The sequence below is a fragment of the Bombina bombina genome, chromosome 1 (assembly GCF_027579735.1).
Source record: "Bombina bombina isolate aBomBom1 chromosome 1, aBomBom1.pri, whole genome shotgun sequence".
Lineage (NCBI taxonomy): Eukaryota > Metazoa > Chordata > Amphibia > Anura > Bombinatoridae > Bombina > Bombina bombina.
This window is the reverse complement of record NC_069499.1, coordinates 695884698-695909987: the sequence shown is the minus strand read 5'-3', so window position 1 is coordinate 695909987 and position 25290 is coordinate 695884698.

Sequence of the window (25290 nt, the reverse complement as noted above, 5' to 3'; positions counted from 1 at the left end):
TCCTTGTTGTTATTTTCCGTATTTCTGCATCTTAAATGATATGCGTATTCCCTGTATTTTATGTTATTAATTTTCCCCGGCTTCTGAATGTGTAATGCTTATGTGCTTTGTTCTGTGATTGTTGTTGTGACATTTGCGGTGTGTTATTGTTGTGCATTATGTGGTATACGTCATATGACCGAGCTGTGCGTATTTCTCGCGAGATCGAGTGTTAGGTGAAAAAAGCGTGTTTGTTTGATTTTCCATTGATCTCTATGGGAGACTGTCTAACGCGGGCGGGATTCCGCGTGTGAAATACACGCGTTAGGAGTATCATTAGATAGTTATTTATAAAATCTAAATACCCGCGTTAAAAAACTCAGTGCGTTAGACATAAACCATGCATAGCTAACGCACTTATTACTGTGGGGGAGGCGTTATATATAAGTTGTGGTGAGTTGCAGGGATAAAAAGAATGGACTATAATACATATAGAGCAAGGGTTTATTTGAAATCGAACTTGTCAGTATGTCATACACATGAAGAGGGAGGGATACGAGGTCAGTGTTACAGCACCAGAGAACATCTCCTATAGGTCCTATTAATACAAGGGATACTAGTTGGCTTGTGGTATTATATCTGTTTACTTATTAATGGTCCAGGGGTGGCAACTATCCAACAAACTATATTGCAGCAAACAAATTTACATCTTTATAATATGAATACCAAGAACCTAGAGCCATAGTCTCATGTAGAACTATAAAGAGGACAACCATATATTTATTTGTAGTCTGGGAATAATGCATAAGTGTCCCATAATAGGACAACATAGCCACTTTGATGGAAAGCAATCCTTTCCATCAAAGTGGCTATGTTGTTCGTTATTTCAGCGTTGGGAAATCGCTGTAATGAAAGGATTGTGCATCCAGCCTAGTCTCTGAGGTGATAGTGCAAGTGTCAGTGTTGCTGGTAACGTGCAATCAATTGAGCTGAACACCAGGTGCGTACAGCGTTCCTAACACAAGGAGAGTAACAGAGCTTGCCAGTATCACGCTTCCCCTCCCTGCATTGAGTAGGACCGACAGGACGAACAGTCTGAAGTTACAAGGTATTGTCCGGTGTGGGGGTTAAGTGCCTGAACTTTATGAAGAGCAAATTTGAGCTTTGTGAAAAAGAAAAAAGGAAATTCTTGTCATAGACTGTACCTGTGATTTATCATAACAGTGAATTTATACCGGTTGTTTCATACGCTCTATTTGTTCACTCACATCTTGAAAATCTTTTCTACTGAAACGTCACTTACATTGTGTATACCTGGTTTTGATACGAATCAAGATTTGAAAGTGAAGTCATCTATCTATTCTTATGCACACAGCATATATACACATTATTTAGAATCACTGCACGCTTGCACATAAACATCACTCAGAGTGAACCTAGAGATCAATACCGTTTTGCCGATAATGGTGTGTTGTGGAATTTTTGTATGAATGTTGATGCTCCCATAATAGGACCACCCATAGAGGGAAAGTATTGGGGAGAATTTGACAAATGATTGGACTGTGCCACTAAGTATGGACATCCTTAGGCTTTTGCGATCGCAATTATTGCTATGCTGAGGCACAATTAAAGTAAGTATTTTTTTTAATTTTTTTTAAACGCTGGGAATTTTAGTTCTGGAAATTAAACAGTCCTAGTGAGGAGGCTGGAGGGTTGCATAGATCATTCTAAGAGCTTGGGTTGTGCTAGGTTGTTAGGTGCTGGGAAAAAATAATTACAGTATTTGTATTAATTTAAGAAGAAAGTGCAATGGCAGCATCATTGTGTCTATGGTAGTATGAGATGGGGAATAGATCTTCCCCTGTGGTGGTAATATGTCTTAAAAGTATACAATTTCACTATGGTTACACGGGAGACCCCACCGATTGGACACGGGCCCCATGTCCAACAGTAGGTTCGCGTATCAAAAAGTAGGAAACCACCACAGCATAAAGACAGCATCACAAAACATTGGAGGTAATTACATTTCAACTATAAAATCCTATTTAGTAGGCATAGTTATCTCATGGATTAACTAGTAACTATAAGGAATAGGTCTGATAAAGCTCTACCAGCACATCCCATTCAGAACATGTAATATAGAAGAATAATCTTTCCTAAAAAGAGCTGAGTACAGCAATCTTCGAAAGGGATATTACCAGTATTCTCGATGCAGAGGATAGTAGAAATTACCCCCTACTTATATATATATATAGACAGCTATTGGTTTCCCAGTGCGTTTGAAACTTATATGATATATTCAATTAAACAATTTAACACAACATTGTATTGTCGCACAGAAAAATAAACCAAACAATAATAACTAGGATGGTGTGCAGCTAGATGAGCTATGTAAGCGACACTTATAGGCCAATTAATTTAAGATGTTAGGAATTACTGTAAATAATCGAGCTATGGGCATAAGTGAAAATGGGCTGTGTGGGGTGGGATGGGACCTTTGCAATATATACCAAACAGCACACTTCATTGTAAGGACCTGCTTCTAGAATGTGAGGGGACTTTGTGGCTTGAGTTGGTACAGTAACAGATGACAAACCCACTATGAATTAGATGACAGCAATGGGGCAACAACCCTACGGGAGCAACTACATTGCTGGGCATAATAATTTTTAAGGCACAGCCTCGGCCGCTGACAACGCCCACAATACAGGGGTATAAGGTTCATCATTTAAAGTATGGAGTCCCCAACTAAAGTCAGATAAGAATTAGTAAAAGTATAGATATAATGAATATCTCATGCAAGTGATGTGGCTGCCCTCCCACCACCCATTTACAAGCGAAGATAGGTTGCAGAGAAAAATACATCATGTAAGTGAGAGGATGGATCCTCAAACAAAGGTAAATTAAACAGTGCAGAAGACATTTGTACAGATATACTCAGTTTGATATTAAACGTTTCACCTGAAGAGGGGAGACCTAATGAGGGGAAGAAAATTGTGAAATAAATAGTAAATCTATCTAGGAAATATGTTGTCAACCACCTGAGACCATGGAACATACCAACAAGAAATAACATATAACATAGAGTAGAAATGCACACAGCAATAATACCCCACTGTAGCGACAACTGACAATATCCTAGGCAGTAATGGCTAGCACCGACAACAAGAAGTAACAATGTAGGTGTTATATAAACTTTAATAACTATCCACATAGATAACTTCTAGAGTCCTCCATGGGGGCAAAACAACTATTGCCATTGCTTAAAGTCCATGAGACATGGGTGACATTTCGCAATTGAGAAAGTGCAGTCTTCCCCATTGCACGAAAGGCAAGAAACATGGTGAAGATAGCTGTGTATGGGAGGTCTCCCCTCAAACTTCCCCTAACCCAGGAGTGATCTGTCTGAATGGAGAGCCTTAGCCCATGCCTGTCTTCCTCAACTGCGCTACAAAACCATGGTAAGAATAATTTCCATAGACTTGAGAGGCCATGATCAGTAAGTTCCCATAGACAACTGTAGAAGTCTTATACTTGTGAGAAAAGACAGTGAACTTAGAGCACTAGCCGCTGCTTGCTCTAATTGCCTCCTATGGAGGAGGGCAGATGTCCCGTCATAAGAGGAGGACAGATCATTACTCGCCACTGTTGAAGGCTCCGAGGTACTATCCTCCCAGGTTAGTGATAACTTCATTGATCCACTGAGTACCATCCCGTGGCTACATACGGGGCTCTGCTGAGCAATCCCAATAAACATCCCGGCTGGTAGTGAATATGTGCCCGTCAGGTCCTGAACAGGAGAGCAAAGTTCCTCCTCCACAGAGTCCCAGAGTCTCGCATGGTGTGCATCCAGCAAGTCCTTCAGGGCTGCAACAAATGCGAACGGTTCCATTCTCAAAAAAATGCTAGTTGTTATTGAGTAGTAGGAATGCTGTTTCCAGCAACTTGGATGCCAAGATGGCCGCTCCTCTTGCACACTGTGTGAGAGCTGCAAACACTATAGGATAGCTCCATGTCCTTTCAGTTCTTCTCTTCCTCCTCAAATCCTCCAATATGCGTCCCAATGGTGTAAGCTATTGTTTTATTAAATTTTAGGCATTTCTGAGTGATCCAGAATGTAGTTATTTGTATTATATGAGCAGAGCTTTGTCTATGTGCAACCGCTCAGACGCCCGGCTTGCTCCGCCCCCCCATTTTAACTTTTTAAACATTTTAACAGGTCACGTTACATTTTAACATAGGACCCCTTATTTGATAGCAGCTTCACAAGTCTTGCATCCATTGAACTTGTGAGTTTTTGGACAGTATCAGAATAGCCTCCCAGAGCTGCTGTTTGGATGTAAGCCTGAGGATGCTCCAATGGTTCAGAATAGGATTGAGGTCAGGGGAGGATGGAGGCCACACCATGACTTTCTCTCCTTTTATCCCCATAGCAGCCATTGATTCAGAGGTATTCTTTGCAGCATGAGATGGTGCATTGTCATGCATGAAGATGATTTTATTACGGAAAGCATAGTTCTTTCTTCTGTACCAGGGAAGGAAGTGGTCAGTCAGGAACTCCACATACTTTGCAGAGGTCATCTTTATACCTTCAGGGACCCTAAAGGGGCCGACCAGCACTCTTCCCATGATTCCAGCACAAAACATGACTCCACCACCACCTTGCTGATGTCGCAGCCTTGTTGGAACAGGGTGGCCATCCACCAACCATCCACTACTCCATCCATCTGGACCATCCAGGGTTGCACGGCACTCATCAGTGAACAGGACTGTTTGAAAATTAGTCTTCATGTATTTTTCTGCCCAATGCAGCTGTTTCTGCTTGTGAGCATTGGTTAGTGGTGGTGGTCGAATGGAAGGTTTATGCACAGTTGCAAGACTCTGGAGGACTCTACACCTTGATGTCCGTGGGACTCCAGAGACACCAGCAGCTTCAAATATCTGTTTGCTGCTATGTAATGGTAATTTAGCAGCTGTTCTCTCGATCTGATGCATGGATCTGGCAGAAATCTTCCTCAATGTGCCTTTATCTGCACGAACCCGTCTGTGCTCTGAATCAGCCACAAATCTCTTAATAGTGTGATGATCACACTTAGGTTTTTGTGAAATATCTAATGTTTCATATCTCGCCCAAGGCATTGAACTATTTCACTCTTTTCGACAGCAGAGAGATCATTTTTCTTCCCCATATTGCTTGAAAATAGTGCTCTGCATAATAATGTGGAACACCCTCCTTTAGTAGTCTTTCCTTTTATTGGGCTTACCTGGCAATCTAATTATCACAGGTGTCCGAGATTGTTTTCATTGATGAAAAGAGCCCTGAGACACAATGCCATCCATGAGTTAAACTGAAAAAAAAAAATTAATCTTTGTGACACTGAAATAGAATTTGCATAATAATTTGGAACAGGGTGTATATGTTATACTTAAATGAAGAAGCTGGACTCTGAATTCTTTCAGGGTAAGTATACTGCACTAATTATTTGGTGTTGATCTACACAAATAAAAAGCTCTTTAATCCTCAGCTTCAATTGGAACACCAGAAAAGTACAGACCTGCGCCTCTACATCCATTATCCACTATTCCATAGCAGTCCTTAGGGAGAAACTGATAGAAGGCAGCGGTCCACAAAGAGGGGAGTAATCTTGTCATTTCTGTACAAATATTGTTGTTACACCTAGCATATTTTGTATAGAACCATTTTGTGTATTATAAGTATTTAGTTTTAAATAGGAATAATTTAGTTAATGATAGTAATTTTCTTTAGATTTATTTAAATTATTTTTAAGTTAGGGGGTGTTAGGGTTAGGGTTAGACTTTGGTTTAGGGGTTAAAAAATTTAGAATAGTGGTGGCGACATTGGGGGTGGCAGATTAGGGGTTAATAAATGAAGGTAGGTTGCGGCGACGTTGGGGGAGGGAGATTAGGGGTTAATAAATATAATGTAGGTGTCTGCGATGTTGGGGGCAGCAGATTAGGGGTTAATAAGTATAATGTAGGTGGTGGCGATGTCCGGAGCGGCATATTAGGGGTTAATAAAGATAATGTAGGTGTCAGCGATGTCGGGGGCGGCAGATTAGAGGTTAATAAGTGTAAGATTAGGGGTGTTTAGACTTGGGGTTCATGTTAGGGTGTTAGGTGTAAACATAAAATGTGTTTCCCCATAGGAATCAATGGGGCTGCGTTACTGAGTTTTACGCTGTTTTTTTAGGCAGGTGTTAGACTTTTTCTCAGCCGGCTCTCCCAATTGATGTCTATGGGGAAATCGTGCACGAGCACGTATAACCAGCTCACCGCTCACTTAAGCAGAGCTGGTATTGGAGTGCAGTATGGAGCACAATTTTGCTGTACACTCACTTCTTGCCTGTTAACGCCTGGTTTGTAAAAACCCGTAATACCAGCGCTGTAGGTAAGTGAGCGGTGAGAATAAACTGCAAGTTAGCACCACACCCCTCATAACGCAAAACTTGTAATCTACACGAATGTTAAACCACTATGTTTTTCAATCATGTTCGATCCATCATTTGTCCAGTTGTTTAATAAATTACATTATAAAAAATGATAAACTTGAAGTTTGCGTTTCCTTTAACCCCTTAATGACCACAGCACTTTTCCATTTTCTGTCCGTTTGGGACCAAGGCTATTTTTACATTTCTGCAGTGTTTGTGTTTAGCTGTAATTTTCCTCATACTCATTTACTGTACCCACGCATATTATATACAGTTTTTCTCGCCATTAAATGGGCTTTCTAAAGATACCATTATTTTCATCATATCTTATAATTTACTATAAAAAAAATTATAAAATATGAGGAAAAAATGGAAAAAAACGCAGTTTTTCTAAATTTGACCCCCAAAATCTGTTACACATCTACAACCACTAAAAAACACCCATGCTAAATAGTTTCTATATTTTGTCCTGAGTTTAGAAATACCCAATGTTTACATGTTCTTTGCTTTTTTTGCAAGTTATAGGGCAATAAATACAAGTAGCACTTTGCTATTTCCAAACCACTTTTTTTCAAAATTAGCGCTAGTTACATTGGGACACTGATATCTGTCTGGAATCCTTGAATATCCCTTGACATGTATATATATTTTTTTAGAAGACATCTAAAAGTATTGATCTAGGCCCATTTTGGTATATTTCATGCCACCATTTCACTACAAAATGCGATCAAATAAAAAAAAATGTTCACTTTTTCACAAATGTTTTCACAAACTTTATGTTTCTCATTGAAATTATTTACAAACAACTTGTGCAATTATGGCATACATGGTTGTAAATGTTTCTCTGGGATCCCCTTTGTTCAAAAATAGCAGACATATATGGCTTTGGCATCGCTTTTTGGTATTTAGAAGGCCGCTAAATGCCGCTGCGCACCACACGTGTATTATGCCCAGCAGTGAAGGGGTTAATTAGGGAGCATGTAGGGAGCTTGTAGTTTTAATTTTAGCTTTAGTGTAGTGTAGTAGACAACCCAAAGTATTGATCTAGGATCATTTTGGTATATTTCATGCTACCATTTCACCGCCAAATGCGAACAAATAAAAATAAAACGTAAAATTTTCCCAATTTTAGGTTTCTCACTAAAATTATTTACAAACAGCTTGTGCAATTATGGCATAAATGGTTGTAAAAGCTTCTCTGGGATCCCCTTTGTTCAGAAATAGCAGACATATATGGCTTTGGCTTTGCTTTTTGGTAATTAGAAGGCAGCTAAATGCCGCTGCGCACCATACGTGTATAATGCCCAGCAGTGAAGGGGTTAATTAGGGAGCTTTTAGGGAGCTTGCAGGGTTAATTTTAGCTTTAGTGTAGGTATCAACCTCCCACATGACACATCACACCCCCAGATCCCTCCCAAACAGCTCTCTTCCCTCCCCCACCCCACAATTGTCCCCCGCCATCTTAAGTACTGGCAGTAAGTCTGCCAGTACTAAAATAAGAGTTTTTTTGGGTTTTTTTTTTTTTAAATAATAATTATGTTCTGTAGTATCCTCCCTTAGCCCCCAACCTCCCTGATCCCCCCCCAAACAGCTCTCTAACCCCCCTCTCTCTGCCTTATTGCGCCATATTGGGTACTGGCAGCTGTCTGCCAGTGCCCAGTTTGAAATCAAATATGTTTTTTTTTAGTTTTTTTTAAAAAAAATACTATTTTCTGTAGTGTAGCTGCCCTCCCTCAACCCCCAACCCCCCAACCCCTGCCAGATCGCTAAACAGTTTTGAGATGCCCACCCTCACTCCCACCGAGTACCATCATTGTTCCATAGTGTAGGGCTCCCGCGCGCCCGCCGCTCCCGTGCACGCGCGCGCACCCGCTCCAGTTCACGCGCACCCGCGCGCACGCCCGCACTCGATCCCGCCCCCCTTCCCACCGATGGCCGCCCACCCGCCTCCCTTGGTAAGCTCCCACCCACCAACGAACATGGCCATCAATGGCCGATGCAGAGAGGGCCACAGGGTGGCTCTCTCTGCATTGGACGGCTAAAAAATGTTATAGCAGGATGCCTCAATATCGAGGCATCACTGCTATAACATGAAAGCAGTTGGAAGTGATCAGGATCGCTTCCACTGCTTTCAAAGACCAACGACGTACGGGGTACGTCCTTGGTCATTAACTGCATTTTTTTGCAGGACGTACCCCATACGTCGTTGGTCGTTAAGGGGTTAAAAGGAAAAAATAGCTTTGCGTTTTTTAGAGAAATATACCTTTTGTGCATATATAATTAATTTTTAGTCACAAATATAATTTATTTGAACATGTAACCAACCACTTCTTTAAAATAAACACTTTCCTGAGGGGCAAACAAACAAATTAGTTGACATGCTTTTAAACATGCTTTTTAAAGACACATGATTTTTGGTAACAGGACTGAGAAAAATGCCTCCATCTTCTGCTAGGAAACCTTGTAAAAAAAGTAAATAAAGTTACCTGAGATTGACCAAAACACATTTTGAATAGTTAAAGGGACAGTCTACAATAGAATGTTTATTGTTTTAAAAGATAGATAATCCCTTTATTGCCCATTCCCCAGTTTAGAATATCCAAAACATTTATATTAATATACTTTTTACCTCTGTGATTACCTTGTATCTAAGCATTTTCTGACAGCCCCCTGATGACATAACTTTTTAATTATTATCGATTAACTTGCATTTCAGCCAATTAGTGCTGTGTTGTGCAGACACTTAAATGACTCCACAGGCTTGAACACAATGTTATCTATATGGCCCACATGAACTAGCAGTCTCCTATTGTGAAAAGCTAATAAAAAAGCATGCGATAAGAGGCTGTCTGTAGTGACTTAGAAACAGGCAGAAATGTAGTGGTTTAAATATTATAAAGTATATTAATTTAACAATGTTGGTTGTGCAAAGCTGGAGAATGGTTAGTAAAGGCATTATCTAACTTTTTAAACAATAACAATTGTAGTGTTGACTGTCCCTTTAAATATGTGTGTTATTAGATTCATTGTTTAAAAAAGTTAAAAAATAAAGTTTAATTTAGAAGAGTTACAAGCAAATGGCACCCATTTGGTAAAATGGCACATATAGTCATATATAATGTTATTATGGTATAGACTGTTTGCGTAATAAATCAGCATTTCCATCAATCAGCATTCTTGCATATGACAGTGTGGAAAATGATATATTTTTTCTATTTTTCTTTAAAACTTCACTTGCAAGCAGCGGAATACTATATGACCTGCAAAGTACTTATTTTATTTAAACAATCAGTACAGTACATCAAACTGACTGTGTATTTTCCTTTAGTGTTTATTTGAATTTGATATAGCTTTAAGCATAGGAAAGAGGACTAATAAATCAGTACAGATGATACAGATTATCAGCATACGAAGAAAAAAAAAGTAATGTATCGTTGCTGCAAACAGTTCAAAGACAGGGCAAGCATTTTTCTCTATGCTTTTATCTCTCAGGTTCTCATCACATAAAAATAAATAAATAAATAAAACTAAAATCCCATAGTGTATGAAATTCACATTCACCTAACTGACCTTGCAAGGATGTGGAGAATAGTAGTTAAGCATTTGTATTTCTATAGATACAAATCGTTATAATTAACACTCCATTATAATTAACAAATCTGAAATTATTCATGTAAATATTTTGTGCGATTAAATTACTTTCCTTTGTTACATTTGTGTAAATAGAATTTGACATTGTTATTTGAATGCATAATGATATTTACTCATCTTAAGCAAAGTACTAACTAAGACCTAGATTTGGAGTTTGGCGTTAGCCGTGAAAACCAGCGTTAGAGGCTCCTAACGCTGGTTTTAGGCTACCGCCGGTATTTGGAGTCACTCAAAATAGGGTCTAACGCTCACTTTTCATCCGCGACTTTTCCATACCGCAGATCCCCTTACGTCAATTGCGTATCCTATCTTTTCAATGGGATCTTTCTAACTCCGGTATTTAGAGTCGTTTCTGAAGTGAGCGTTAGACATCTAACGACAAAACTCCAGCCGCAGGAAAAAAGTCAGTAGTTAAGAGCTTTCTGGGTTAACGCCGGTTTATAAAGCTCTTAACTACTGTACTCTAAAGTACACTAACACCCATAAACTACCTATGTACCCCTAAACCGAGGTCCCCCCACATCGCCGACACTCGAATAATTTTTTTAACCCCTAATCTGCTGACCGCCACCTACGTTATCCTTATGTACCCCTAATCTGCTGCCCCTAACACCGCCGACCCCTGTATTATATTTATTAACCCCTAACCTGCCCCCCACAACGTCGCCTTCACCTACCTACACTTATTAACCCCTAATCTGCCGACCGCAAAGCGCCGCCACCTACGTTATTCTTATGTACCCCTAATCTGCTGCCCCTAACACCGCCGACCCCTATATTATATTTATTAACCCCTAATCTGCCCCCCTCAACGTCGCCTCCACCTGCCTACACTTATTAACCCCTAATCTGCCGACCGGACCTGAGCGCTACTATAATAAAGTTATTAACCCCTAATCCGCCTCACTAACCCTATAATAAATAGTATTAACCCCTAATCTGCCCCCCCTAACATCGCCGACACCTAACTTCAATTATTAACCCCTAATCTGCCGACCGGAGCTCACCGCTATTCTAATAAATGTATTAACCCCTAAAGCTAAGTCTAACCCTAACACTAACACCCCCCTAAATTAAATATAATTTAAATCTAACAAAATTAATTAACTCTTATTAAATAAATTATTCCTATTTAAAGCTAAATACTTACCTGTAAAATAAATCCTAATATAGCTACAATATAAATTATAATTATATTATAGCTATTTTAGGATTTATATTTATTTTACAGGTAACTTTGTATTTATTTTAACCAGGTACAATAGCTATTAAATAGTTAAGAACTATTTAATAGCTAAAATAGTTAAAATAATTACAAATTTACCTGTAAAAGAAATCCTAACCTAAGTTACAATTAAACCTAACACTAGACTATCAATAAATTAATTAAATAAACTACCTACAATTATCTACAATTAACCTAACACTACACTATCAATAAATTAATTAAATACAATTGCTACAAATAAATACAATTAAATAAACTAGCTAAAGTACAAAAAATAAAAAAGAACTAAGTTACAAAAAATAAAAAAATATTTACAAACATAAGAAAAATATTACAACAATTTTAAACTAATTACACCTACTCTAAGCCCCCTAATAAAATAACAAAGCCCCCCAAAATAAAAAAATGCCCTACCCTATTCTAAATTACTAAAGTTCAAAGCTCTTTTACCTTACCAGCCCTGAACAGGGCCCTTTGCGGTCCATGCCCAAAGAAATACAGCTCTTTTGTCTGTAAAAAAAAACATACAATACCCAAGCCCCCCAACATTACAACCCACCACCCACATACCCCTAATCTAACCCAAACCCCCCTTAAATAAACCTAACACTAAGCCCCTGAAGATCATCCTACCTTGTCTTCACCTCACCGGGTATCACACCGATCCGTCCAGAAGAGCTCCTCCGATGTCCTGATCCAAGCCCAAGCGGGGGGCTGAAGAGGTCCATGATCCGGCTGAAGTCTTCATCCAAGCGGGGCAGAAGAGGTCTTCCATCCGATTGAAGTCTTCATCCAAGCGGCATCCATCCGGAGCGAAGCGGCAGCATCCTGAAGACCTCCACCGCGGAACATCCATCCTGGCCGACGACTGAACGACGAATGACGGTTCCTTTAAATGACGTCATCCAAGATGGCGTCCCTCGAATTCCGATTGGCTGATAGGATTCTATCAGCCAATCGGAATTAAGGTAGGAATATTCTGATTGGCTGATGGAATCAGCCAATCAGAATCAAGTTCAATCCGATTGGCTGATCCGATCAGCCAATCAGATTGAGCTTGCATTCTATTGGCTGTTCCGATCAGCCAATAGAATGCAAGCTCAATCTGATTGGCTGATTGGATCAGCCAATCGGATTGAACTTGATTCTGATTGGCTGATTCCATCATGGACCTCTTCAGCCCCCCGCTTGGGCTTGAATCAGGACATCGGAGGAGCTCTTCTGGACGGATCGGTGTGATACCCGGTGAGGTGAAGACAAGGTAGGATGATCTTCAGGGGCTTAGTGTTAGGTTTATTTAAGGGGGGTTTGGGTTAGATTAGCCGTATGGAATTTGTTTCAATTGCAATTGCATAAGATTAAATTCACATTGATTAAATAAATATCTTTCTCTTGAAGCAAACTAGACTTCTGCATGGCCGAAAAATTTGTTTCGGTTTGGATCGATTCGGATGTTTTTGAATTTCGGTTTGGATCGATTCAAATTCGGAAAAATTTGAATGAATTCGTTTCGGATTCATTCGGATTCGAATAAATTTGGCTGGATTCGGTTCGATTCGGAAATTCGGAATTTCGGTATGTGTTAGGTGGGATGTTCTGTGTATTAGACTAATATTATGTACTGTATATTAGGTGTAACCCATAGCAGAGTGATATAACCTAATATACTGTACAATACTAGTGTAATCCATGGCCATCCGAATGTAACGAATAAATCTGAACTAATTCGGATTTATTCGGTAGATTCAGTACTACCGTAATTTGGAAATTTGAATCGATCCGAATCTCTGAATTTAACAAATTCGGTCGAATTTAGCTTGTAGAGCTGCTACTTCTGAAGGTTATGACATACTCAGTACTTTAGCTAATGACAAGATGCTACTATAATCTCCTGGTTTAAATGTTTAGCATAAAGGGATGTGAAACTCAAATCTTTCATTTGTGATTAAGACAGAGCATACAATTTTGAAAAGTTTCCAATTTAATTCTAATATTAAAAGGACACTGAACCCATATTTGTTCATTTGTAATTCTGAAAGAGCCTGCAATTTTACTCACCTTTCTAAATTACTCCTATTATCAATTTATCTTGGTTCTCTTGCTATCTTTTTTGGAAAAAGAAGGCATCTAAGCTTTATTTTGGTTTCAGTACTCTGGACAGCACTTTTTTTATTGGTGGATGAATTTATCCACCAATCAGCAAGGATAACCCAGGTTGTTCAACAAAAATGGGCCGGCATCTAAACTTACATTCTTGCATTTCAAATTAAAATACCAAGAGAATGAAGATAATTTGATAATAGGAGTAAATTCGAAATTTGATTGAAATTTCATGCTCAATCTGAATCACGGACTTACATTTTTGGCTACAGTGTCCCTTTAAATGTGTCCTCAGCGACAAAAATGGAATAGAGTGACGAAAAGGAAAGCTAAACCCTGAAACTTCTGTTTTCTACGGACTTAATTGAGACTTGTTTCTCCTCAGGGGCACTTGATGGGTGCAGTCTAGAGGCGGAGTATATCTCTACTCCAAGCAGGGTAGTAGGAAGGTATCAAAGCCAATGAGAGAAGAAATCTGGTAGTAGTAGTATGGTAACTGGTTAAATTATTGCATTGAAAAGGTAATTAATCAGTGCAATTTTCCCCTTTTTTCTTTTTTTCTCTCTTTTTTTTGTTTTAAGCCAGTAATAATGGGACTGTAAGTTAACAAAACAGCTAATGTATCGCTATTGAAATGTAACATATTGTTTTTTTTTCTGATTTTTCCCCTCCTCCCATGTTCCCCCCCCCCCCTTTTTTTAAGAATGGAGGGTTCTCAGAGAATTCATTTTCTCTTTCTTTATTCACTGTTTTCAGTATGCATAACTGTTGTGACATTTTCATGATTCTGTTTGTGTATATTGATAGTTCTTGTTCCTTTTTTCTAGTTCAATGTTATGCCTGCCTGTTTAGCCTAGCTAACTTTGATGTATTTATCCTGCAACACCTAAAGGTGTGCGTTTGCAGGGAAGGGAGACCGACCCAGGGAGAGGAGACCCCACACTTAGATCTGTAAGTAATGGATAACAATATTAAATTGATTTCACACAATGTTCGAGGCCTCAATTCAGACCATAAGCGTAGGACAGCACTAGGTCAGTACACCCGACTGAAAGCCAACATTATCTATTTACAGGAAACTCATTTCACTAAGGATGTAGTGTCTAGATACTGGACTAGATGGTTCAACCAGCATTATCACTCCTCTACAGACCAAAAGAAAAGAGGAGTGTCGATTTTGATACACCACTCATTGGGGTTTGTGCTAGAGGAGACAATTAGAGACCCAGAAGGTAGATATTTGATTCTCAGGGGGAGGCTACATGATAAACAAATGGTTCTCTGTAATGATTATGCACCAAACAAAACACAGATTAATTTTTTTTACAAACATCTCCCATTTGTTGACTCAGTGGTCCATCTCTAGGATTCTCTTGGGGGGGGGACTTTAATGTGTCAATGTACACACACCAAGCTCAGGGTAAATTGGCGCTATCACAGAAACAAATGAGACACAACTCTATGGTAAAGAGGATTAAAGAAGTTCTATTCTCACATAACATATTAGATTCTTGGGATACATTATATGGGAAAACATCAGACTACACATATTATTCTTTTGCTCATAAATCGTACTCAAAATTAGATTATATTTATTTAAGCCAAACTTTGATTCCAGATTTGGCTTCATCCTCAATACATGCATGTGCTTGGTCTGACCATTCAATAGTCCAGGTAGATATTAAAGAGTCCTTTCATACCAGCGCTACGCTTTCTTGGAACTATGACCCACAAGTTCTCCGGAACCGAAACACACAAGATAATATTTCTAAACCACTAACTGAGTACTGGGAAGTAAATGTAGGTACAACCCCCAACCCAGCCAATGTTTGGGCAGCTCATAAACCCTACATTAGAGGTTTGCTAACTAAGGAGAAGGCAGCATTAACTAAAGCGTCAAGACTACAAGTAGACTCCTTGCAAAAACAGATAGACTCCCTCACTAAATTGCATCGGATGACTTTATCTCCAGATACTTTTACACAACTACAAAATAAGAGATTAGAATTAGCTACAATTATGAATAAGACATCCGTTAGAGCAGCCACTAGACTGAAAGCCCAATACTACTTATACTCTAACAAACCAGATAAATATCTAGCACATAAGCTTAGAGAGCCAACTAGATCCTTCGCTATACCATACCTTCAAAAGATGGATGGAACTTGTACTTCTGATCCCCAGGAGATAGCGGAGAATTTTGCACAATATTATGCGCAGCTATATGATGGGGATAAAACGGTACATAATGACCAGACAGAGAAGTTACTAGATAGGTTCCTGGAGGGTGCCAAACTGTCTCCCTTAACTAAAGAGACTAGTGGAGAGATTAATGCTGAGGTCTCGAACAGGGAGGTCCTTAATGATATCAAAGAACTAAAACCAGGTAAGGCCGCTGGTCCTGACGGCTTCCCAGGGGAGTATTACCAACTCTTTAGAACAATTCTAATACCACATGTAGTAAGATTTTGTAATGAGATTCTACGGGGAGGGGGGGGGAATTCCACGGGAGATTTTACAGGCCAAAATTGTAGTAATACCTAAACCAGGTCGCAACCCAAAACTTTGTCAGATTTATCGGCCTATATCTTTACTAAACCAGGACATCAAGATCCTCACTAAGATTCTGGCGAATAGACTTAAATTACATTTACCAAAATTGATCCATCCCAATCAGGTCAGTTTTATTTCTAATAGAGAGGCCCCTGACAACATGAGACATACGATCTCCCTGGTCGACTATCAGACAAACACTGGAACGCCTTCTCTGGTCCTATATCTGGATGCAGAGAAGGCGTTCGACAGAATAGATTGGAACTTTATGCTAGCGGTTTTGACCAAAATGGGATTTTATGGCTCATTCTTACAAGCCATTAAAAGTATTTATTCCTATCCCACAGCTACGATCAGGGCGGCGGGTTACCAGTCAAAAACTATAAATATTTTGAATGGCACTAGGCAGGGCTGCCCCCTGTCACCACTGTTATTTGCGATATGTATAGAGCTGTTAGCTGCCATGATCCGCTTAGCTACAGATGTACATGGTGTTAAAATAGCTGGGAGCAAATTTAAGTTATCACTATTCATAGATGATGGACTCCTTACGTTAACCAAGCCATTGGTGTCCCTACCAAACCTATACCAAATATTGAGCGACTTCTCTATCATATCGGGCTATAAAATAAATGTAGATAAATGTTTGGCTCTACCCATAGCTATCCCAAGTCATACTAAAAAGATCATTGAATCTAACTTTGAATTTACATGGGCTCCAGTAGCGATTAAATATTTGGGGATCAGATTGTCAAGTGATATCAGAGATCTCTATAAACTCAACTATCTCCCACTATTTAAATCAATTAGGAAAGATATTAAAAAATGGAGACTGGGAAACTTCTCCTGGTATGGTCGACTTTCGGCTATTAAAATGAATATACTCCCACGGCTGTTATACCTTTATCGGGCCCTCCCAATTAAAGTCCCTATGGTAGATCTATCTAGAATGCAGTCAGACCTGATAAGGTTTTTGAGAGGTAACAAGAAAGCTAGAATTCCGTCACAGATTTTAATGCAACATAGGCAATTAGGTGGAGTAGGCGTACCAAATTTGGTACATTACTATCAAGCAGCGAGGTTAGCACAGACTACCTTATTGAGTAAAAACCCAGAAGAGGTAGTGTGGCTGAAAGTGGAGACACTGCTAACAAACTATAAACGCCCAGATGACATACTGTGGGGGAGACGGGGGTACTCATTTAAAGACACTAAGACCTCGAAAATAACTATAGAGACGTTGCAAGAGTGGACTTCTTGGTCCAAATCTATGCACCTGATCCCGGTGAATTCAATGGTCAGACCAATCAGGACTCTTTTGAATCGGGATTTCCATGCGCAAATTGCAAAATGGGAAAATAAGGGGCTGTATAGGGTGGCAGATTTCTTACACCAGGGTAAGATAGCAACCTTCCACAAAATACAAGACAAGATAGCACCAGAAAAGTTGTACTGGTTTCTATACCTGCAGGTAGCTTCAGCTATAGCGAAATATAGTTTACACTCCTTTAGACAAGGATTGACAACATTGGAACATTTATGCAATACAGATAGTCGCAACAAAAAAATTATATCTTGCATATATATAGCAATACAACAAGCCAACAATACTTCTAAATCATCCCTAATGGTTAAGTGGGAATCGGATATCAAGCAAGAATTAACAAAGGACAAGTGGGATAAGATTCTCTCCACGTCAGGTAAGGGGCTAATTAGTGCAGATTTTAGAGAGAATTGTATAAAAACCTCTTTCAGATGGTATCTCACCCCTGTGATTGAGTCTCACTACACTCAAAATGGTAACAAAAATTGCTACAGAGGATGCGCTGAGTTGGGGACGTACTATCACATGTGGTGGAGTTGTCCTCGAGTCAAGCTTATTTGGAATAAGCTATCAGAGCTATTGAGTGAAGTGTTATCCGAGTCCATTAATTTAACAGCTTTGCAGGCACTGTTGAATGAACACATCAAACCATTCCATGCAGCTACCAACACATTCATTCGCACTTTATGTACAGCCACCAGGATAAGTGTAGCTAGGCACTGGAAGACAGGGATGCCCTCTTAGGGAGAGGTCTTAGAAAAGATTAAAACTACATATAAAATGTCAGAAATAGTGGGCTTTCAACAAAGAACTAAAGATCAATTTCTAAAGATATGGAATTACTGGATTTTGAAGGGGTATTAGATTGTCGCATCTCAGGGAATTACCCGCGCAACATACAAGATGACTGGATATTAGGCTAATTGGCCATCCTATCCCAGGTTAATGACTGACTCTAGGTATCCAGACGACATAACAAAAGGTCGGGGTCTCCTCTCCTGGACTGACAAGACGGGGCTTGGTGATGCAGGCAGGTTGGTTTTAGTTTGAAACTATTTGTTTAAGTGAATTAATTTAAAGTGTTTTAGTTGAGGGGGGAGGGGGTTAAAGATTGGTACAAGATATGTAAGGTGATGGGAGGAATCATATAGGTAGATGAGTTACTATCCATTTGCTACATTTCCTCCTCTCCAATGATATCTTTGAATAAGTACTAGAACACACTGACGGACAAGTATAAGGATAACACCTAAAGTATCAATATATGAGCATTCCATAAGCTGAAGAACTCCTAGACTCTATTTTGTTTGGAGAAGCAGGAAATATGGACTTGAGCTCTCTTATAAAATTACAATGGGACAATAATGCTCCATATGTTGAGTTGAATGATCTATGAGTAATTGTACAGAGATTTGTCTCTCCCTTTGTCTTTTGTTATTGTCTTTCAATATGTGTGTTCTATAATAAAAAACATTCCAACTAAATGTGTTACAGATATACCTAGATAGCTGTCTGGGGCACTACATGGCAGGAAAAAGTGCTGCTATCTTGTGCTCTTGCAAAGGGATAACTGGTGCCATATACTATTCCAAACACAAGCACGCTCCCGAGCTTATGTCCCTGCTTTTCAACAAAAGCTACCCAGATAATGATGAAAATTTGATTACAGAAATAAATAGAAAGTTGTTTAAAATGACATGTTCTATCTGAATCATGAAATAAAATGTTAGGGTTTACTGTACTTTTAAGAAATCCCATGTATTTTATGTGTACAACTGTAACCTATGGTAATCTCCCTCCCCAACTGGACACAACTAGTGTGTTTAATAAGCCTCTACCCTCTAAAGAAAGGATACAGCGCGCACACACTAACACACACTAACACACACCTACATACGCACATTACTCTCTTTTAAATAATGAGTCTAATGCCGCTTTAGATGCTATAGAAATAAGAAGTCAGCTGTCTACTAATTAAATGTTTAGGATGCTTTGGGCCCTATAAAAGAATACAGCATCCCTCTTAAAAGCGCAACAATGAGGCAAGTGACCTCTGTTTTGAAAGAGGAAAGGCAATCTTTCACATAAGTTCCACATCATGGGATCACCATGGTAACAGTATCTGGAAGCTTCTGTCCTTGGCTGAGTCTCCCTACAATAATCATAAACATGAGTCTACATTATTTTCTCTTTTATCATAAATTATAGTTTTATTCAGAGTCGCCTATATCAGAGTTTTCCGAAAAACTGTTTTGTTTAGCTGGTCACCCTAAATGTGTCCATGATGGTCTTATAGCTTCGCAAGCTCACTATAGGAAAGCAGCAGAACAGAGTCATGCCTCTGTTCCTGGGTACTAGATATGAGACAAAGTCTGACTTTCTCTTAGAATCTATTCTTTTGATGCACAAATGTTGGTTTGTTGAATAATTATTGTTGAGTTATGCTGTTTCTTTAAAGCAAAAATGTGCCCTCTACTCTTTCTGTTCATCTTAATTTTATTGGATTTATACCTGCATACTGTTTTTTCCCAAGCACCTTTCTTACTCAGTCTTTTCCTTCTCTGATCATGGTTTATGCGATAGAAATTTGAGGCAGAATTAATGAATGGCTCTTATATTTATTTTGGTTAATATGGATATTTTACACCAGGGTTCTTCAAAATATTTTCCCAAGACCCAGTGCTATAATTCCACATACCTTTGCAACCCTATTTTTATGCTTGGTCTGAAAATTTGTGAAGTACTATACAACAATATAACTGCAATTTTGTAGTCAAACTTGAAAATGTTGTAAATAACACACACACACACACACACACATTCTCATACAAAACACACACTCTCAAACAACACACACACACACCACATGCTATCATACAACACTCAGTATACACACATACCAAACACACTCTCCTGCAACACACACACACAAGTCGCGGCCCAGTAATGGGTCCCTCCCAACCCATAGTTTTACACCATTTAATGGATCTTGTGAACAGACCTCTCAACTGCATGCTCCGGTATATGTTTGAGATTTACATTGATCTTATTGTTATAAGCATGAGCACACCCAAAGCTTAATAGATCAGCTGAATCCCCGCACACATAAGGGTTATGTAGATAGGGTGAATATAAATAACGTACCGCCAGTCCAATGGCTTAAAAATAAAAAGCTCCTTTATTTAGAAATCCACATAAAAGGCATACACGCCAGCAAGGTAACAAGGTCAAACGCGTTTCATAGTTGTAACTTCTTCAGTGACCTATACCATCACCTGAAATCTCATCCTTAATAAAGGTATTAACCACTCCCCCATTACAGGTGCAAATCATAGTACAGGTGAATCAGAAAAGGAGGGCAATCATATTCAACACATACAGTATATAATTTCTAACAGATAAGCATATTTACATAGTTTACAGAGTGTAAAATAAAATGTAGTTTCATTTTAAAGTGAAAGCATTTATTTATTGAAACGTCTTTTATTTTATTTAACTGATATCTGGGGCATAACCTTATTTCTATTAGCATATACCAAATTAATAACTGAATCAAAGTCATCCATAATATTAAATACCTAGAGCTACCTTATAATTATATCATATGAGCTAAGTACAAATAACCATTTACTAAAAGGTATTACTCAAGTGAAAATGTGATATGACATATCCTCATGCTTAAAGGCTAAATAATTTTTAATTTTTAAATTTTTAATTTTTGAAATGTGTATAATTATCACCTTATTGCAGGAAGGAATATTGCTAGATCAGATTCTCAAAAACCTAGGAACTTCCCAATTTTTCCAATCAATATCATCATCTATACTTTATGGATAAAGTTATTACGTATATTTGTAATTTAAAAATTAAAAATTATTTAGCCTTTAAGCATGAGGATATGTCATATCACATTTTCACTTGAGTAATACCTTTTAGTAAATGGATATTTGTACTTAGCTCATATGATATAATTATAAGGTAGCTCTAGGTATTTAATATTATGGATGACTTTGATTCAGTTATTAATTTGGTATATGCTAATAGAAATAAGGTTATGCCCCAGATATCAGTTAAATAAAATAAAAGACGTTTCAATAAATAAATGCTTTCACTTTAAAATGAAACTACATTTTATTTTACACTCTGTAAACTATGTAAATATGCTTATCTGTTAGAAATTATATACTGTATGTGTTGAATATGATTGCCCTCCTTTTCTGATTCACCTGTACTATGATTTGCACCTGTAATGGGGGAGTGGTTAATACCTTTATTAAGGATGAGATTTCAGGTGATGGTATAGGTCACTGAAGAAGTTACAACTATGAAACGCGTTTGACCTTGTTACCTTGCTGGCGTGTATGCCTTTTATGTGGATTTCTAAATAAAGGAGCTTTTTATTTTTAAGCCATTGGACTGGCGGTACGTTATTTATATTCACCCTATCTACATAACCCTTATGTGTGCGGGGATTCAGCTGATCTAATAATTGTTCTTCTTGAGGGAAAAAGGTGAAGTTCCCTGTACATATCCCTTTCTGCACCAGTCGGACCGGAACCTTTGTTTTAGCTACAGCTCCCGTGGGGAGCGCTGAAGAGGAGAGACAGAGCGGTGCTGCAGAGGCAGTGAAGACACAGCACGCACGGCATTGAGAGAGGCGAATGGAATTGCCAAACGATTGAGCGCTTACTCACGGATTCTGGCACCCAAAGCTTAAACCTGAGTTGGAAAGATATCTCACAAGGATGGATGTAAACACCTTGCCACATGGGGCCACCTGAAACTTTTCCATGACAGAAATAGGCCTCCATTTATTAAAGGTCGGGCGGACATAATTCACTAGCGCAAATCATATCTTCAGAACCTCGCTGCAAGCGGGCTGCATACACTGTCCACATTTGACATTACACAAGCCGCTGCCTCCTGCTTGCTGCAGTTAGATTGGGATGATTTTAACCTGCCACTTTTTAGGTGGCAGGCAGGTTAAACAGCAGCTGTCTTAAGATCGCTACTACTTAACTGTTGTTTCAGGCGAGCCTGAAATGCCGGGTCCCCCGAAGCTGCTTTTGCAGCTTGATAAAAGGTGCCCATAGAGTTGAATAAAATATCTTTCTACTTTTTAAATACAATTTGAATGGGAGAACAACCACTCATTTTCTAGTTAACTTTGCTGCAATTGTAAAACCCATAATTTACAGATGTAGGGCCATATTACAGGTGGTAACTTTTTCATCACTGCTCTTAAATGAAAAATTTATCTCAGACAGGTTAACAAGTGCATTACAAGTTGAAAGTAAAAAGTTAGTGGGAGAGCGAATAAACAATGCGTGCTAACTTCAAGGCTTTAGATGCCACCACCACACTATCTTCTTCTCCTCAGAGACTTCTATAAAGTGCACTGTGAGAAAAAAACTAACATTTAGATGGTGTGCTAACCCAACATTGTGTTAGTTAAAAATACTTTAAATTCCTATGTACTTTACATAGAAGAAATGTTCTTTTTATTTTAATATATCTATATGAATCTCAAGTCACACTAAATATTCCAGTGCAGTTTAGGCTTGTACTCAAGAGCAAACTTTAACTTACCAGGGCAAATAAGCATGGTTGCAATATCCCTCAAATGATATGCGTTTAAAGAAAGCCAGCTGTGATAACCTTTTTCTGGTTAATGGGCTTTACCATGGACTTGTAATATTAAAGTTGAGTGCTAATGGTAGAACTGTAAAGCGATTCTGGTTATCGCACCCAAGCTACCATTAGCACAACACTTGCACCAATCTGACCCTTAGTGGGATCATTTTATTAGCTAGCACCTCATACATAGGTCTCAATTTATGATGCTGTCGAGGCAGTTTTGGTGGAGACTGGTTTATGGATGCCTGAAAACCATTAGTTAAGAAGCAGGGATCATAAAAGGTTCCTGAGTTAAATTGCCTTACACTTGCTCATCTTGGATGACTGACAGGCCCAAGAGCAGAAAGCAGGGGGTGGAGCAGTACACGCATATGAATGCAGACACCAGAGACTGCTCACCAACTGCCTGCTTGCTGTGAACATAAGTAGAAAGCTTCCTTTGCTGGTTGATAACTGGGACCCATCTCTAATTGTAGTCCACAATATATTTTTACATTGATTTCTCAAATAAAATGTTATCATGCTTTATAACACCCTCTGATTCTTGGATGCTTTATTTCTGGATTTATGATCCCTTAATTTGCTCTTTTCCCTGTATTTTTGGACTATGCCATTAATAGAACGTCTCTCCTCACTCTCCAGTGTAATACTCCTCTCTCAGATTATTTATTCACAGACACAACTCACATTTTTTTTTGCTTTTTCTAACCCCCTATTCTCTCTTCAACACTCTCTAAGTATCTTCTATAACTCTTCCTCTATCTCATCCGCTATTTCACCCTCTCTCTTCCTCTATCAATGCCCTTCCAACTCCTCTTTACCTTCTCATTGCCTCTTTAACCTCCCACTCATCTCGCTATGTCTCTAACTTCCATTTTTGCACTTTTATGTCCCTTTAAAGCCTAAATCTAATAAGATTTTATCTTTAATTTTTAACTCTGCATATGCTCATTACACATGGAGGCCTAGATTCCAAGTGGAACACAAAAATATTAGTGCTATTTAGCGCTAATACTGCACACATTAAATTAATAACTCTCCTTGTACTCATATTACAAGTTGAAATTAAAAGTTGTTGCTTGAGCGACAGCCTCAGGCATGCAAAAATAGTGCCATAGTGCAACCACATGTGCACAGACAACAGTGAGGAGAGATTGAAGAAAGATCAAGCTAGCTTCCTTGAGCACCGTTTACATACCACTTTGGAGATCCGATGCTGGAGGATTTTCCACTATCTATAGGAGTTGCCCAACCAAAAAGAAAGAATGTGGAGTGTACCATTTTCTGCTTGTTTCAAGACTTTTTCCATAGTTGCTTATTTGCCGCTCTAAAGCTGTGTGCTCCTAACGGCGGACCACGCAGTTACGTCCACTATACCAGCTGGGCTACACCTATTGTGACTACACCAGAAGTCTGCTGCTTTTTTCTCTGTCGGCGACACAGATCAAGGATCCATTGTGGTTATCACTCAGCGTGCTGACTGCTGTTGAATGTCAGTCTGCTCATTTGCACCTTACTTCATTGTTGTGGTGCATCTACATTTGTGAGTATTCTACTTTCATTGGATTTTCCATTTAACAAATGATGGTTACACTATGAGGTGCCCCACATCCAACATTTATATCTAACCCAAATGGACATGCTAATAAAGCCCAAGAAGTACATATATATATAGGCAGAGAAACATAGCTGTGAATGAGTATCACAAATGGCTTGCTTTATAGCAAAGTATCTCTCTTTCACCTGAAGTTCAGCTATAGTTCACAAATGCACGTATTTTAAAGTAGATATTTGTGGCAATTATTTTTTTATCATATAAACAGACATTTAAATGCAAACTGCATCTCTCTATTTTACAGCCTCATCATTTTAAAGGTTACAAGAAGTAATCTAAATGAATGCTTGCAATCATGACTACTTATAAAGTTAATTTTATATGTTTTGTTTACCACTTTTGAAATGCAATGTATCCCTTTAGCACCCATTAGAAAATCCTCGATTACTTAGGAAATCAGAATGACTTTGAACTTTAGTAATGATAAATATAATGAAATCATGTTTTTCTGTTTTGATTTAATTGACTTTTATAAGGTGAATATAAGGGTAGTTTCCTCAATTGCAAGCTGATCAAGAATTACACATTAATACACTTTAGTGCTTTAGAAATAACCTTGTCACACTAAAATACAGTTAATCAACATGATTTCCAGAAATTAATGTTTCCAAAATGATTCTCTTTTAAAAAAAATACTTTTCTTTTCTCTTGGTATCTTTTGTTGAAAAATGGGACATAGGCTCAGAAGCCTACCCATGTCTGGAGCATTATAAGGAAGATGTTTTGCATGAATTGTATCTTTTTGCAAGAGCAC